This window comes from Zalophus californianus, chromosome 9 (genome assembly GCF_009762305.2).
Source record: "Zalophus californianus isolate mZalCal1 chromosome 9, mZalCal1.pri.v2, whole genome shotgun sequence".
NCBI lineage: Eukaryota > Metazoa > Chordata > Mammalia > Carnivora > Otariidae > Zalophus > Zalophus californianus.
Window position 1 is genome coordinate 91,342,271 of NC_045603.1, and position 18,602 is coordinate 91,360,872.

General features: G+C 38.4%; 1 non-coding gene across 1 annotated transcript; it reads left to right on the forward strand.

The window, feature by feature from the left end:
• Positions 1 to 14,034: 14,034 nt before the first annotated feature.
• LOC113923233 lies at positions 14,035 to 14,141 on the forward strand. The gene has a single exon (XR_003520236.1). It is a non-coding gene; the product is annotated as a U6 spliceosomal RNA (small nuclear RNA).
• The last annotated feature ends 4,461 nt before the right edge of the window (positions 14,142 to 18,602 follow it).

An 18,602-nucleotide genomic window follows, 5' to 3' on the forward strand; every position in this document is an offset into this window, starting at 1 on the left:
AGATTCCTGGAGTAGATTGTTGATTAGACCAAATGAAACTTCTAACCTTAATACTCTGATTTGTTTAAAGATTTATTTATTTATTTTAGAGAGAGTTGGGGGGGCAGGGGCAGAGGCAGAGGGAGAGAGAATCTCAAGCAGACGCCCCACTGAGTCCGGAGCCTGACTCGGGGCTGGATCTTATGACCCTGAGATCATGACCTGAGCCAAAATCAAGAGTCAGACACTTACATGACTGAGCCACCCAGGTTCCCCTTAATACTCTGATTTTTATCATGCTCAAAGAGGAGAGATATATGAAGCCAATACTTATATCCATAAAACCAGCTGTTAGCCCCCATTCTGTTCAGAATAGGAAGAGAATTATACAGTATAAGATAAAAAAAAAAAAAAATAACCCTGAAGAAAGTGAGGTACTCCAGGTCCAACAGAATGAGCATATGAAGGGACACCTGGGTGGCTCAGCTGGTTAAGCGACTGCCTTCAGCTCACATCATGATCACGGGTTCCTGGGATCAAGTCCCACATCAGGCTCCCTGCTCTGTGGGGAGCCTGCTTCTCCCTCTGCCTCTGCCCCTCCCCCTGCTTGTGCTCTCTCTCTCTCTCTCTCTCTCTCTCTCTCTGTCAAATAAATAAATAAAGTCTTAAAAAAATTAAAAAAAAAGAATGAGCATATGAGAATGGGCAAAAAAGGAGATAATTACAATTGAGCTATCAGAATGGTAACAGAATACAATTAAGTAACTATTTGACATTTTAGGCCCACATCTGGACTCATCATTCATATGCACAGATAACATATTTTGAAGTGAGCATATTTGGAGCTTCAACTTTACTTTTTGGATAACTGATTTAATTCTTTAGGTCTCATTGTAACCACAGCTCTGGGTTGTGAAGTAAATGTGGTCAAATGTGGGTAACATTCAAGAGTCTGACAAGGAAGGAGAGAAAAAATTTCTATTACTCTCTAAACATCTTGTGCCTCATAATCTTAAATGTAATTAAACTAATATAAACATTTATTGCACATTTTATTTTGCTATGGTCCATGTGATATAGTAGAAATGTATCTAGGTTTAATCTAATCTTAAGAAGTAGATGATTCAAAGAAAGACAAATATCGTATGATTTCACTCATGTGGAATTTAAGAAACAAAACAGATGAACATAGGAGAAAGGAAGGAAAAATAAAATAAGATAAAAACAGAGAGGGAGGAAAACCATAAAAGACTCTTAAGTATGGGGAATAAATTGAGGGTTGATGGAGGGAAGTGGGTGGGGGGATGGGGTAACTGGGTGATGAGCATTAAGGAGGACACTAGGTGTAATGAGCACTGGGTGTTATAAGCAACTGATGAATCACTAAACTCTACCCTGAAACTAATAATACACTGTATGTTAACTAACTTGAATTTAAATGAAAGAAAAAAGGCAGTAGACAATAGATGAGGGTCTTATGCCTAATCCTAACACATGCTAGTTATATGTTACTTAACAGGAACATTTGGCCTATTTGACCCAGTTTCCTCACTGTGGAAAATAAGGCTAATAATATCTGTTCTACCTACTTTATCACTTATTATTACAACTAAATCAGATAATGAAAATTTTTAAACTTTTAAGTGTATATTTGGTATATGAGGGGGGAAAACATGCATAAAAAAGAATTTTTGACCCAGGTTAGATATTTTTATCTACACAGTTATGTACTTCTAGATACAGGACTTGTAAAAATATATACTGGTCAACCACTTTTTAGCAGACCATTACTCACTTTATTTTTTTAAAAAAATTTCTAACACCAGTCTTTAAAATAGGAGTTTCCTATATGTTATAAACAGAAAAATGTGAAACTATACTAATTTATGTATCTCTGTGTTTTCTGATAACTCAATACTTCTAACTTAAATTTGATAATGGAAGACCCTTCATCATACAAAGGACCAAGTCAAGGGGGCGCCTGGGTGGCTCAGATGGTTAAGTGTCTGCCTTCGGCTCAGGTCACCATCTCTGGGTCCTGGGATCAAGCCCACAACAAGTCTGCATCAAGTCTGCATCAAACCCCCACATTGGGCTCCTGGCTCAACAGGGAGTCTGCTTCTCCTTCTCCCTCTGTGCTCTCTCTGTCTCTCTCTCTCAAATGAATAAATAAAATCTTTATTAAAAAAAAAAGGACCAACTCAAGGTAAAATCCTAAAATAGGTTTTTCTTCACCATCTCTCATTTCCCTTTTGTTTGCCCTTTCACTACCACACCTTACTTCTAGGTAAAGGGTAGCCTGTGCCAGCCTTTTTAACCCATAATCCAATCCAAAATCTCTCCTTGAGAAATAATCTGCAGTCATGTGTACCTTGCTACATGAAAATCAATGCATCCTCCTTTTCATAGATAATTACCTTTTCAGATTTATCCCTAGCTATAGCCTGCAAGCCTGGCCCCTATTTAACTGAAGGAAGACTGTGCACAAGTGAGCGAGGAGAGCCCATGTGCTTAGTTGCCTGCCCCTTCTGCCCCAGCTGGCTCTGGGACCTCCCAATTCAAATCACTGAGAGAATTATAGTAAGTTGTTCTTCTAGGCCAGTAAGTGAACAACACTAATCCTGAATTTTTGGTGTGAGTAACTGTTTTCCTGGTCATTAGTCACAAATGTCAATATTTATGCACCTACAGTCAAAATCCAGAGGCACCAGCTTGACCAAAACTTTCCTTCTGAATATTACAGGACAGTTCTGCTTTTGTACACATCTTACATGAATGTAGAACTGTGTGGTTATATTAAGTTGGCCGGAAAATTGTGTTTTCCTTGACAGCAATTAGAGTTTTACCCAAAGGTCTTCCAGCCTGAAACAACAGTTAAAGACATATTTTTAAAATTAAGGGAAAAAATACTACTATTGATTAAGCAACGAAATGGGATGCCAGGCCCAGAAAACCTATGTTATATCTCAGTTAAAATATTCTCACTACTCTCTCTGTTTGAATAACATGGTATCTATCAATTAACATTTTTACAATTAAATATACATTGAAATTACAAAGAATCTCTTTGCACTATGTACATATATTTCCTTTTAGGGGAGGGGGGTGGGGGGATGGGTTAGCCTGGTGACGGGTATTAAAGAGGGCACGTACTGCATGGAGCACTGGGTGTTATACACAAACAATGAATCATGGAACACTACATCAAAAACTAATGATGTACTGTATGGTGACTAACATAACCTAATGAAAGAAAAGAAAAGAATAATAATCTTTATAACATCCATAACTGCTTTTAAAAAGGAAGAGTGTCAGGGCCCCTGGGTGGCTCTGTCGGTTGAACATCTGACTCTTGGTTTCAGCTCCAGTCATGGTCTCAGGGTACTGGGATCGACCCAGCATTGGGCTCTGGGCTCAGCGCAGAGTCTGCTTGTCCCTCTCCCTCCCTCTCTGCCCCTCCCCCTGCATTCTCTTTCTCTCTCAAATAATAAATAAATAAATAAAATCCTTTAAAAAACAGAATTAAATAAATAAATAAATAAATAAATAAGGAAGAGTGAGAAGGGTGCCTGGCCAGCTCAGCCAGTAGCGCATGTGACCCTTGATATTAGGGTCATGAGTTCAAGCCCCACATTGGGCATGGAGCCTACCTAAAAAAAACAAAAAATAAAAAAGAAGAGTGAACATAATAAAATGTTGAGCAGTTGCAACTTAAAGGAATTATATAATTTAAAATTTATAAGAACCCTAATGGCCCCTTATCTGATACTTAAATCCCCCTTCCCTCCACCCCTCTCCCCAAGGTCTTTGCTAAGCAGTCAACCGACTGAATACAAATGAAAACATGGATGTATGTGAAAAGTGAGGTTCATTTGTCAGGAAACTCTTGTGCTGATAGATGATTTTGACTGGTTTGACCTGATGATTAACCTACAGTGCTAAGAAAAATAAAAATATTGATTTAGGTCTAGGCAAATTCCTTCTAAACCATAATAATCATAGTAATAAAAACTATAGTAGTAATTGTCATTCCTTGAACATTCCCTATATAACACTGTCCTAAATACTTCACAAACTTTGTTCACTCAGTCCTAATAATGACCATATGAGGTGGATAGTATTATCTCTACTTGCCAAAAGTGTAAACTGAGACCCAGAGAAGGTAAGTAATTTGCTCAGTGTCATCAGACTAGAAAAAGCAGAATCAGGAGTGAAGCTTACATCTGCCTGTTTCTTTTTTTTTTTTTAAAGATTTTATTTATTTATTTGAGAGAGAGAATGAGAGATAGAAAGCACGAGAGGGAAGAGGGTCAGAGGGAGGAGCAGACTCCCTGCTGAGCAGGGAGCCCGATGCGGGACTCGATCCCGGGACTCCAGGATCATGACCTGAGCTGAAGGCAGTCGTTTAACCAACTGAGCCACCCAGGCGCCCACATCTGCCTGTTTCTTAAGCACTGTGTCCTTTGATCCTGCAGGAACTTGAAAGAGATAATAACAGTGAGAACTTAGACATCAAGACTCTAAATCTGGCCAAGAGGTGTTAAAACTGTGGCTATAATTCATCAAGACTGGATAAGAGAATCACAAACCATGCACATCACGGTCTGTGAACTGACAAACTCTGTCAAGTTCGGAGAAATAAGCTGTCCCTCTGACTAGAGTCAGAAAGGAGGTACTAGATACTATAGTTTCATAAGGATAAGAATCAAACATAGAAAAAACAGGCTTGTACCACCACTCCAGGAAAGCAAGATTCTGAGTACAAGGAGTCAAAAACACAAGTCAGAAGAGTGAGGACAAAAGAACCAAACAGGTCCCCACCTCCCCCACCCCAACAATGGATCTAGAGAACAAGAGGTAACAGAAACTAAGGAAGAAGACTGAGCATGACTTTAGTTACTTTAAACCTCAGTTCAATCAGGAAGCTTGGAATAATGATAATATAATTACCAAAAAGGGCATTTGGGAGAATTAAATGAAATTAAACATATCTGGAAATATGGAGAGTATTGAATAAATGTTAGTGGTGGTCTTGTTGTTTTAGAGGGTTGCCTTCAGCTGTCTAATATAATAGTACAGTTTGGGGCGAACACTCATTGACTAGGAGTCAGGAGACCTGGTTTAAATCTTTTGTTTGCTTTACTCTAAATTAGTGACGTTGGGCGAACATCGCAACATGATCATCTGTAAAATGATCTGTAAAATAATACCACCTCATAAAATTGTTGAGAGAATTAAGACAATCAAGCCCTGTGGGGCAGGGGAAGGGGTTCCCTGTCCTCTTACTACAGCCTCAAACTTAGGAAGGACTCTTGGCCTGGCCCCTGGGATGGGACTAGCTCAGCATTTCCCCTGTGTCCTCTAATCTCCCCCTCTGCCCCCTATCATGGCAGTCAAACCCTGCCTTAATCTATGACAGGTCTGGCATGGACAGTTTCCTGCCCCTTCCCAATGGTAGTAGACCTCTGCTTTCTATGATTCTAGGTGCCTGAGCCAGATGGTTTTCCCTGCCTGTCCCTCAAGTGCAGACGGCTTTTGCTTTAAATGAGAGAAGGTGTGAACCTGTTTTCATTACCAAGGAGGAGGAATCTTTCTGATTCTGTCCTGTCCTGACCCCATTCTTCGTTGTGACTACCCAGTGGAGGCACAGAAAAGACCTTGAGGTTTAGTGCCTATTCTCTTTGAGTCTGGGGCTCCAGCAGATTCCAGATTGTTTTGCTATCCCACACTTGACCTTTAAGGATTTGTTAAAATGTGGCTGTTTACTTTTTACCCACTTTGATGGCAGCTGCCTCTTTCTCTTCTATTTTGACGAAGATGAGGCAACTTATGTGTCCCATCTCTCTTCAGAAGGTCTGTTGCCCTTTGAATTTCAGTTGATTTGCTTGTCATGTGACCTTGGCTCTTTCATGGATTCCAGGAAATTTATGATTTTGTAGATTATTTGGCTTTTTTTCTCATTTTTAGGGTGGGAGTGTTATTCTCTTAAGGTTTCTACATCCTAAGTGGTATGACTCAGATAGGGCTGGCCAACGCAAATGTCTGAAGAGTCCATAATAGAATATGTTATTAAACTAGTCTAAGAGTAAAAGGTGGGAATTATGGCTAAATGGAGAATACAAACCAACCTAACACCAGTTTTGAAAAATGTTTTAATATTATGCATGCTAAACCAAAATATCTTTTTATTTCACCTGATAAAATGTGGTCCTTGGCTAAAATGTTAGTAGAATTAGATGTGTTCAAACCTGGGTAAGCAACTGGTTGATGCATAGCTAAAAAGAACTTTAAAGTGCATAATTTCAACCTAAAAGGAAACACCTATTAGCATGCCCAGGAATCAGTCCTGTGCTGTTTTTAATATTTTAAGTAATGTTTTGATGAAGATTAAAAAGAATATTGTTCTAACTTTTGCATGAAATTAAAGAGTTCTTGCTATAACACTTCATATCAGAATCAGGATTCATGAAGTCACTGACAGGTTAAAATAAAGTGGTTAAGTATGCATAAATGTGAGGTCCTAAAAGTGAGCTTGTTAAATCTACTTCAGATTTACAGGTGCATAGCATTGGTGATATCTTACTTAACAGTAGAAGTCGACGTGCAAATGACTTATGATTTCTAATAGGCGTGAATTCAGTGATTCAAAAAAGTGATGTAATTGCCCCAAAAAGCTGCTTCGCGTTAGGTTGCAACAGTGAAGGCGAATGTTTAGAACAAAAGAAGCCTTAGTCCCATTGATTAGAGACCCGTGTGGTGTCCCATTGCCACGTTTCACAAGGGTCATTGAGTTACTGGAATTGAAAGAGGAAGATGGCCAGGATGATAGAGATTCTGAGGAACAGCTGAGCTGGAATGTTGAATCCGGAAAAAGAAAACTTGAAAAAGCAAAATAAGATCTTCGAATTTAGAAAAGAATGGGGGAGGAGGGATTTGGTCACCACTATCAGAGATTATTCAAAAGGATAGATGAAACTGATGTAATAATATGTGTTATTTAATATGTTATTACATTTGGGGTAAGGTAGACCGAAACATTTTCTCTTCTGGTCGGTGGGGGGAATAAAAGCTAATAATTAGAGAAATGTGATTTGTTTGTATCATTCATTCTTAGCTAACAAGAAGATTTGTAACATGTCTCAGAGCAAGGGGAGAGCAAGAAGAGTTCCATTAGCATAAAACCAGGATAATGCATTTTATAGAATAAGACCAATATTATATTTATGACTCAAACATTAATTTGTCAAGTAGAAGATAACAGTTTTTCAAAGACAACTAATCTTTAAATTGTCAAAATGAATTTGACTTCAGATCGTCATAGAACCTAGGAAAAAAATGGCTATAGCATGGATAATTCGCTATCCTCACCACCATCCAGGAAAAGGTAGCTCACTCTGCTGGCCTGGATGGAGGAGGAAGGCCATCAATTTTTACTAGAAAACAGAAGCCACACATTTTTCAAGACACAGTCAGGACTAAGGGTACTAGAAGTTAATTCCATTTCTAGGGAGTGGTTTGTGAACCCAGAGAAGCAGGAGATAGGATAAAAGCCCTATCTTTGGTGGAGTAATGGGTTAAAAGAACACTTCCAGAAGCCGACTTCTGAACCACAAAAAGCATTCACTCACTATGAGGATCAGGAGCAAAGAGAGGTTCATCCTCCCTGAATGATACTTCTCTGCTCTCAGCGGGAGAGACACATCATGCAAGAAATACAAGGAAGGGACTGACCACACAAGATGCAGATGTAAACCTGGTAAAAAAAAAAAAAAAAAAAAAAAAAAAGACTTCCAGTCCCTTGGACCTTTAATCAACAAAATGGAAACACGTGAAGAAAATATTTTTGAATGTAAAACTATTATACCAAAACAGAAATGACCTTAATTTCCCAGGAGTGTAGGAACCAACATAAGTGTGGAACTGAACTTACAACTACTAATGCATGGAACACAGAGTTGCTGCTATTGGTTGGAAACCTTGGTCAATACTTAGTAAGCTCCACATACATGAGAAACAACCAGGACGTCGATCAAAACATGTGCCAAAATGGGGAAAGGACAGAAAATGAAGGAACCTAGGTCAATAGAAAACTCTGTATCATGAAAAATACTTGTGTCCAAGGCACCTGGGTGGCTCAGTCGGTTAAGCATCTGTGTTTGGCTCAGGTCATGATCCCAGGGTCCTGGGATAGAGCCCCATGTCAGGCTCCCTGCTCAGCGGGGAGCAGGGAGCCTGCTTCTCCCTCTCCCGCCGGCTTGTGCTCTCTTTCTCTAATAAATAAATAAATAAAATCTTAAAAGAAAGAATACTTGCCTCCAAAATATTATATTATCACATATAAATATGTATACAAACACACGCACATGCACACATACACTTTTTTAAACCCTCAAATAGAGGGGCGCCTGAGTGGCTCAGTCGGCTAAGTGTCTGCCTTCTGCTCAGGTCATGATCTCAGGGTCCTGGGATCGAGTCCCGCATCGGGCTCCCTGCTCAGCGGAGAGCCTGCTTCTCCCCTGCCTGCTGCTCTCCCTGTTTGTGCTTGCTCTTTGGCTCTCTCTGTGTCAAATAAATAAATAAAATCTTAAAATATATATATATATATATAAAATAATAAAACCCTCAAATAGAAATGCCAGCAATCTCACTAGAATGACATTGCAGTGCTGCTCATGTCATCGTGCTGCTGTTTTCCTTGCTTGTTCTCCCATTTCTGCCAGCCTGTTTCCCACAGACGGTCCCACTCCTTCCACCTCTGAAAATCTCGGTCCTGCTTATTTCAGGACTGCCATATACCCAGCCTCATATGGGCACCTCAGAGGGACCCAGGGCGTGGGTCCTGGTGTTGGATGCAGGTCCTCTCGTTTGCTACTCTCCCATCCAGGAACTTGCTCTCAGGATTTATCTGGGATTACAGATCTCTCCCTAGAACTATAATTAACTTCCAGGACCCTCAATCCTGATGGTGTCTTCAAAATATTATAGCTTCCATTCTCTACTAAAAATTGATAGTTTGGGGACTATGCCTCAGTTCTAATCCCCATGTTCTAGCTAAATAATCTGACTAGTGTTATATATATATATATATATCCCTTTCGAAAGATGGAGGTTTTTGCCTGAATTTTCTCCTAAGTGTTAAGCCCCTGTTACCCACGAGTGACCTTCAAAATTGCATAAATCTAAGTTCCTTGAGAGCTAGAACCATATCTGGTTGGTTTTTGCTGAATCCCCAGGGCCTCAGACAGATCTCAGTAAATATGTTATAAACAAAGGCATGAATGATGGCCACTGGTACTCCCACTCTGTTCCACCCAAGTGTTGAGTTGGTCCCAGAATTACGATGGATCCTCAGCTGCCCATTGTGCACCCAGAGCTATGGACAGACCTGACTGTAGTCCCTGAACCTATGTCTTGCCTGGGAGCCAGGCTTAGAGCCTCTTGTAGGAGGTCTGTCCTGTCTGTCCAGCCCCCAGCCCTTTCTGCCTCCTCCTTCAGCTCTAAGTTTGTCTTCTGGTCTTCTTCCATTCATCGCTTCATCCTCAAAGACAATATTGCCCCAGTGAGAGTATGCATACGTACCAGCAAAGAAAAAAGTAAGATTACACTGACTTAATAAAATGTTGTCTTGATAATTTTTAAGTTATCTTTTTTCTTTCTTTTCTTTCTTTCCTTTTTCTGCTTTCCTTCAGTCACTTTCTTTTTCTCTCACTTCTTTCTTGATTCCTCCTTCACGTCTTTCCTTTCCTTATTTACTTTCTTTGTATTTATTCATTTTGTATTCTCCCATGTTTCTTGAGAGAAATGAACTTGAACAAATGACTAGAAGATTCTTGGAAATGTCAACTCTTCCATTTCACATGTCTAAAGCAAATGTCAACTTCCTGGGGTGGTGGAGACGGTCCAGTTACTGAAGGTTTGGAAACATTCATTCATTCAACACTTAATGAGAGCCAACTGTTGTGTGGGGGCTATAAAGGCAAACATTCCCATACGTCTCCTTACTCTAAATACTCAGCTACAATACCACTTTGCTTCTGACACCAGATGTGTGGGCTTTTCACACATTAAGCAATTCTGCAACACCAGCTGGGTGTCCTACAATTAATTCAATCTACCTGAGTCTTATAATCTACTTGGAGATAACATCAGATTCTGTGGATGAAGGGTTCAGTCCTTCTAGACTGCCTTCCCCCACTTCAGATGCCATCACAAGTCCAGGTTATTATCTGTGCTTCTAATCAACTTGCTATAAGTTAGAGGTTCCCACAACCACCTCCTTGGGTTCAATTAATGTGCTAGAGCAGCTCACAGAATTCAGAAAAACACTTCCTCACATTTACCAGTTTTTTTTTAAAGATAAAGATAAGCAGCCAGATGGAGAGGTTCATAAAGCAAGATCCAGAAGGGTCCTAAGTTCAGGAGCTTCGGGTCCCCATGGAAGTGGGGTGCACCACCATCCTGGCATGTCGACGTGTGCACCAACCTGGAAGGTCTCCAAACTCCACCCTGGTGGATTTTTTTTGGAGGCTTCATTACATAGGCATGATTGAGTACATCATTGGCCTTTGGTGATTGATTCAACTTTCAGCCTCCTCCTCCCCCTGGAGGTAGTGGGACTGAAAGTTCCAACCCTCTAGCATTGGTTGCTCCCGCGGCAACCATCTTTAGGGGCTTATTTTTTAATGGAATATAAATAATTTTATTTAAAAATGACAAATTTTTAAATTACTATCTTTAATTTTTATGGTTACAAATAGCTTGAGATTCTAGTATAAGTTATGGGCCATCTCTTTTAGAAAATGCGATAACATACAACATCATTATACGGTGGCTGTGAGTCTATGTTTAAGAATCCTTGACATATTAATTTCCCCAAATGCCAATTGCATAAAAGAAATACTTGGACCTAGAAGTCTTTTTTTTTCTTTTTCTTAACTTCATTGTATTTATTAATTGTATTGTATTTTTTATTTGAGTATAGTTAACACATAATGTTACATTAGTTTCAGATGTGCAACTTAGTGATTTGACAAGTTTATACATTATACTATGTTCACCACAAGTGTAGCTAGTATCTGTCCTATTATACCACTATTACAATATCATTAACTGTATTCCTTATGCTTTGCATTTTATTCCTGTGACTCACTTAGTCCATAACTGGAGGCCTGGATCTCCTTCTCTCCTTTTACCCATTTTGCTCACCGTCCCCATCCCTTTTCCTCTGGCAACCATCAGTTTGTTCTCTGTATTTATAGTTCTGATTCTGCTTTTTATTTATTCTTCTTTTTTAAGATTCCATTTATGGTGGAATCATGTGATATTTGTCTTTCTCAGTCTGATTTATTTCACTTAGCATAAAACCCCCTAGGTCCATCCGTGTTGTCACAAATGGCACAGTTTCATCCTTTTTATGGCTGTGTAATATTCCATTATATATTTTATATATAATATATATAAGGATATATATAATATAAATTTACAATATATGTTACACACATATATATAATATTTTCCTTGTCCATCATCTACTGATGGACACTTAGATCTCTTCCATGTCTTGGCTTTTGAAAACAACGTTGCAACAAACGGAGGGGTGCATACATCTTTTCCATTTAGCATTTTCAATTTCCCTGGGTATACACCCAGTAATGGAATTACTGGGTCATATGGAATTTCTATTTTTAATTTTTTGAGGAACCTCCATACTGTTTTCCACAGTAGCTGTAACAATTTACATTCCCACCAACAGTGCACAAGGGTTCCTTTTTCTCTACATCCTCACCAAACCTTGCTTCTTATCTTCATTTTAGCCAGTCTAACAGGTATCAGGTGATATTTCATTGTGGTTTTGCTTTGCATCTCCCAGATAATCAGTGATGTTGAGCATTTTTTCATGTGTCTGTTGGACATCTGGATGTCTTCTTTGGAAAAATGTCTATTCAGGTCCTCTGGCCATTTTTATTCAGATTATTTGGGGTTTTTTTGGTGTTGAGCTATGTAAGTTCTTTATATATTTTGCATATCAACCCCTTATCAGATATATCATTTTCAAATATCTTCTCTCATTCAGTAGGTTATCCTTCTGTTTTGTTGATGGTTTCCTTTGCTATACAAAACCTTTTTATTTTGATGTAGTCCCAATTGTTTATTTTTGCTTTTGTTTCCCTTGCCTTAGGAGATATGTCTAGAAAAAGCTGCTATGGCTGATGTCGGAGGAATTGTTACCTGTATTTTCTTCCAAGATTTCTATGGTTTCAGGTATCATGTTTAGGTCTTTAATCCATTCTGAGTTTATTTTTGTGGATGGTGTCAGAAAGTAGTTGAGTTTCATTCTTTTTCATGTAGCTGTCCAGTTTTCCCAGCACCATTTACTGAAAAGACTGTCTTTTCCCCATTGTATATTCTTGCTGCTTTTGTCATAGATTAATTGGCCATACAAATGTGGGTTTATTTCTGGGATGTCTATTCTGTTCTATTGATCTGCGTGTCTTTTTTTGTGCCAGGACCATATGGTTTTCATTACTACAGCTTTGTAGTATATCTTGAAATTGGTAATTGTGATACCTTCAACTTTGTTCTTTCTCAGGATTTCTTTGGCTATTTGGGGTCTTCTATGATTCCATACAAATTTGGTATTATTAGTTCTAGTTTTGTGAAAAATGCTGTTGATATTTTGATAGGGATTGCATTGAATCTGTAGATTGCTGTAAGTAATATGGACATTTTGACATTAATTCTTCCAATTCATGAGCATGGAATATCTTTCTATTTATTTGTATCATCTTCAATTTCTTTCAGTATTTTATGGCTTTCAGAGTACAGGCCTTTCACCTCCTTGGTTAAGTTTATTTCTAAGTATTTTGTTCTTTCTGGTGCAATTGAAAATGGGATTGCTTTTTCAATTTCCCTTTCTGCAACTTTATTGTTAGTGTATAGAAACACTACAGATTTCTGGGTACTAATTTTGTATCCTGCCACTTTACTAAATTTGTTTATTATTTCTACTAGTTTTTTGGTGGAATCTTTAGAATTTTCTTTATTTCATGTTATCTGCAAATAGTAACAGTTTAACTTCTACTTTATCAATATGGATGCCTCCTATTTCTTCTTTTTCTTGTCTGATTGCTGTGGCTAGGACTTCTAGTACTATGTTGAATAAAAGTGATGAGTGTGGACATCCTTGTTTTTTTTCTGACCTGAGAGAGAACACTCTCAATTTTTCACTATTGAGAATGATGTTGGCTGTGGTTTTCCATATATGGCCTTTATTATGTTGATGTATGTTCCTTTTAACCCTATTTTATTGAGAGTTTTTATCACGAATAGATGTTGAATCATGCCAAATGTTTTCTCTGTATCTATTGAGATGATCATATTTTATTCTTTATTTTGCTTATGTGGTGTATGATGGTGATTGATTTGCAAATATTGAGTCATCCTTGCATCCCAGGAATAAATCTCACCTACTCGTGATGAATGGTGTTTTTAATATATTGTTGTGTGCAGTTTGCTAATATTTTGTTGAGGATTTTTGCATCTGTGTTCATCAGGGATATTGGCCTCTGGGGTTTTCTTTTTTTGTGGTGTCTTTGATTTTGGTATCAGGATAATGCTGGACTCATAGAATGAATTTGGAGACTTTCCTTCCTCTTCTATATTTTAGAATAGTTGAAAAGAATAGGTATTAACTTTTATTTAAATGTCTGGTAGAATTCACTTGTGAATCCATCTGATCCTGGACTTTTATTTTTTGGTAGTTTTTTTATTACCTATTCAATTTTGTTACTTGTAATCCATCTGTTCAGATTTTTTTATATCTTTTTGATTCAGTTTTGAAAGATTATAGGAGCATCTGGGTGGCTCAGTCAGTTAAGCGTATGCCTTCAGCTCAGGTCATGGTCTCGGTCCTGTGATAGAGTCCCACTTTGGGACTCCTGCTCAGTGGGGAACTGCTTCTTCTTCTCCCCAACACTCAATCATGCTCTCTCTCCCTCCCTCTCTCTCTCAAAGAAATAAATAAAATTTAAAAAAAAAAGAAAGATTGTATGTTTCATGCTCACTTCGGCCGCACATATACTAAAATTAGAATGATACCGAGAAGATTAGCATGGTCCCTGCACAGGGATAACATGCAAATCCACAAATGATTGTATGTTTCTAAGAATTTACCCATTTCTTCTAGGTTGTCCAGTTTGTTGGCATATAATTTTTTGATGGTATTCTCTTATAATCCTTTATATTTCTGGGGTATATTTTGTTACTTCTCCTCTTTCATTTCTGATTTTATTTATTTGGTCCTTTCTTCTTTTTTTCTTGATAAATCTAGTTAAGGGTTTGTCAATTTTTGTTTATCTTTTTGAAGAACTAGCTCTGGTTTTTATTTATTTATTTTTTCTATTTTTTAAAATCTGTACATCATTTCTTTTTGCCCTGATCTTTATTATTTCCTTTCTTCTACTCATGCTGGGTTTTGTTTGTTCTTCTTTTTTTAGTTCCTTTCAGTGTAAGGTTAGGTTTTTCTTGTTTCTTGAGGTAGGCCTGTATTGCTGTATACTTCCCTCTTAGAACTGCTTTCGCTGTGTCCCAGAGATTTGGACTTTTTTTTTTTCATTTTCATTTGTCTCCGTGTATTTTTTTGCTTTCTTCTTTCATTGCTTCATTGACCCATTGGTTGCTTAGTATCATGTTGTTTAGTGTCCACGTGTTTGTGTTTTTTCCCAGTTTTTTCTTGTGATTTATTTCTTGTTTCATACTGTTGTGGTTGAAAAAAGATGCATGGTATGATTTCAGTCTTCTTAAATTTTTGAAGCTTGTTTTATGGCCTAATATATGATCTGTCCTGAAGAATGTTCCATCTGTACTTGAAAAGAACGTGTATTCTGTTGTTTTTGGATGGAGTGTTCTGTATATTTCTGTTATGCCCATCTGCTCCTATGTGTCATTCAAAGACGTTTCCTTTTTGATTTTCTATCTGGATGATCTATCAGTGTAAGTGGAATGTTAAAGTTCCCTACTATTACTGTATTACCATCAATTTCTCTCTTTTGTCTATTAATATTTGCTTCATGTATTTGGGTGCAAAGGTATTTGCAATCATTTTATCCTCTTATTAGATTGAACCCTGTATCATTATGTCATGCTCTTCTTTGTCTCTTATTATAGTCTTTATTTTTAAGTCTATTTTGTCTGATATAAGTATTGCTACGCTGGCTTATGTCTGCTTCTATTTGCAGGGTGAATGTTTTTCTATCCTTTTACTTTCAGTCTGTATACGTCTTTGGGTCTGAGGTCAGTCTCTTTTGGCAGCATATAGATAGGTCATTTTTTTTATCCATTCCACCACTCCATGTCTTTTTTTTTTTTTTAAGATTTTTTATTCATTTGTTTGATGGAGAGAGAAATAGTGAGAGAGGGAACACAAGCAGGAGGAGTGGGAGAGGGAGAAGCAGGCTTCCCGTTGATCAGGGAGCCCGATGCAGGGCTCGATCCCAGGGCCCTGGGATCATGACCTGAGCCAAAGGCAGATGCGTAACGACTGGGCCACCCAGGCGCCCCCAACTCCATGTCTTTTGATTGGAGCATTTAGGCCATTTACATTCAAATTAATTATTGATAAGTATGTACTTATTGCCATTTTTAAAATGTGTCTTCTGGTTGTTTTAATAGTTCTTCTTTGTTCCTCTTTTCCTCCCTTGCTCTCTTTCTTTGTGGTCAACGAGTATCTATAGCATTTTGTTTGGCTTTCTTTCTCATTATTTTTTGTGTATTTGTCATAGGTTTTGGGGTTGTGATTACCACCATGTTCATGTATAACATCTTAAGTAAATAACAGTCCATATTGATTTGATGGTCATTTAAGTACAAACACACTCTAAAATAAAAAAAAAAAAAACGACAAAAAAACTGAAAAAAGAAAAAATCTTTCTTTTTCCTCCTTTAACTCCTTTCTCCACATTTTATGTATATGTTCTCATATTTTACATCTTTTTATTCATATTTTTCTTATGTCTAATTATGGCCATTTCTTTTCCATTTAAAGAGGTCCCTTTAACATTTCTTGTAAGTCTGGCTTAATGGTAATAAACTCCTTTATCTTTTGTTTGTCTGGCAAACTCTTTATCTCTCTTTCAAATCTGAATGATAACCTTGCTGGATAGAGTATTCATGGTTGTAGGTTTTTTCCTTTCAGCACTTTGAATATATCATGCCACTCCCTCTGGCTTACAAAATTTTGCTGAAAAATCAGCTGATAGCCTCATAGTTTTTCCCTTGTAGGCAATTTTTTGTTTCTCTCTTGCTGCTTTTATGATTTTCTCTTTATCTTTAACCATTGACATTTTAATTATTACTTGCCATGGTTTGAACCTCCTTGGGTTCTTCTTGTTCAGAACTCTCTATTATTCTTGGACTTGGAAGTCTATTTCCCTCCCTAGGCTAGGGAAGTTTCCAGTTATTATTTCTTCAAATAAATTTTCCACAACTTTCTCTCTCTCTTCTGGGACTCTTATAATGTGAATGTTTGATCACTTGATGTTGTCCAAAAGATGTCTGGCTTCATTTTTTTAAATGTTTTTCTCTTTTGCCATTCAGCTTGTGTGTTTTCCATTACCCTGTCTTCCAGATTATTGATCCATTCTTTTGCATCCTCTAACCTACTATTGATTCCCTTTAGTGTGTTTTTTTATTTCAGTTATTATATTCTTCAACTCTGATTTTTTTTAAATAGTTTCTGTCTCTTTATTGAAGGTCTCACTGAGTTCTTCCACTTTTTTCTCCAGCCCAGTGAGTGAGTATCTTTATGATCATTACTTTAAATTCTTTATTAGGCATATTATTTATCTCTGTTCCATTTAGTTCTTTTTCTGAGGTTTTTCCTTATCTTTCTTTTGGAGCATGTTTCTCCGTCTCCCCATTTTGCTTGACTCTCTGGGTTTGTTTCTACAGATTAGGTGAAAAGGCTACTTCTCCTAAAGTTGAAGGAGTGGCCTTGTGTATGGTGTCCCCTGTGCAGACTGTGTGTGCTTGATGACTTTTGCTGGCTGGCTGGAGCTATGGCTGTATATGCTAATTACTCTTTTAAACCATGGTTTTTTTATAGAAAGAATAAAGAAAAATAATAATAATGATGATGATAAAAGAAAAGAAGAAAAGAAAAAATTTAAAGAAAAGGACATAAAGAAGAAAAAGAGAACAAGAATGAAAATAACAAAACCAAAAAAAAAACCCAAAAATAAAAACAAGACAAATTTTTAAAGTAAAAAGATTAATAAGTTAAATTAAAAATAAAAATTTTAAAAAAATTCAAAAAGCCATAAAATCACAGCCTGTTTTTTGTGCACAGGGCTGCTAAGGTGAGCTTGTGGACCTGGTCTTGCTGAGGTCACAAGTGCTCTGGGAGCTGGACCTTGCTTTGGTCTGGGCTTTTCAGGTGGATGAGGAGAGAAATTTCCCACAGTTCCTCAGCCCTTTTAAACCTCAGCTTTCTTTCTGTGCCTCGGTAAAACTGGGGCTTGTGTGGACTTAAGGACCTTGGGCTTGCTGAGGTTACAAGTTCTCTGTGATCACTGGACCCACCAGTTATGGTGTCTAGACCCACCCATTAGTTCCTCAGGACCCTCCAATTATGGAGTCCGAAGCTGCCTTTTATGGCAACCAAACCTGCACCTTATGGTATCCAGACCCTGCTCCGGTCTGTGCTTTTAAGGTGGACAGGGAGAGAATGTTCTTGCAGTTCCTGGGTGCTTCTAAATGGTAGTTTTTGTTTTTGTTTTTGTTTTTTTTCTGTGTCCCAGCACAGCTAAGGCTGGTATGGGTTTGTGGACCCTGGGCTTGCTGAGGTTGCAAACTTTCTGTGCCAATCTGACCCACCAGTTACGGCATCAGGACCCACTAATTATGACATCCCAGCCTGTGCCTTATGATGTCCAGACCCTGCTGCAGTCTGGCCTTTTAAAGTGGCATGGGGAGAGCGTTTCCATAGCTCCTTGGCCCTTTTAAAACCCAGCTTCTTTTTCTGTGCCCCAGCGTGGCTAGTGCTGATGTGGGCTTGTGGACCCTGGGCTCACTGAAGTCCCAAGCTCACTGAGACAGGTGGACCTGCCCCTTCCAGTGTCCAGACGCTGCTCCCATCGAGGTGATAACATAAACCATATCCTTCTGACCTGGAAAGCTTTCCCACAGCAGAGTTCTAGTGCTATCTCTTTTATATGCTAGTTGTTCTTTTTTTTTTTTTAAAGATTTTATTTATTTATTTGAGAGAGAGAGAATGAGAGACAGAGAGCACGAGAGGGAAGAGGGTCAGAGGGAGAAGCAGACTCCCCGCTGAGTGGGGAGCCCGATGTGGGACTCGCACCCGGGACTCCAGGACCATGACCTGAGCCGAAGGCAGTCGCTTAACCAACTGAGCCACCCAGGAGCCCGTTAGTTGTTCTTTTAAACCAGGCCTTTTTTTCCTGTGCCCAAGGACAAAGGGATTTGTTCCCAAGTCCTCGGTACTGTCCCTCCCCAGTGCAGCCTCAGGGGTGGGTGTTCTCTTTGTTGCTGGGTCTCCATCTCTCTTGCTCTTCCGTTTGCCATTCTCTCTACCTTTGGTTGCTCCAGATCTGTTCAGTCAGCCCTTA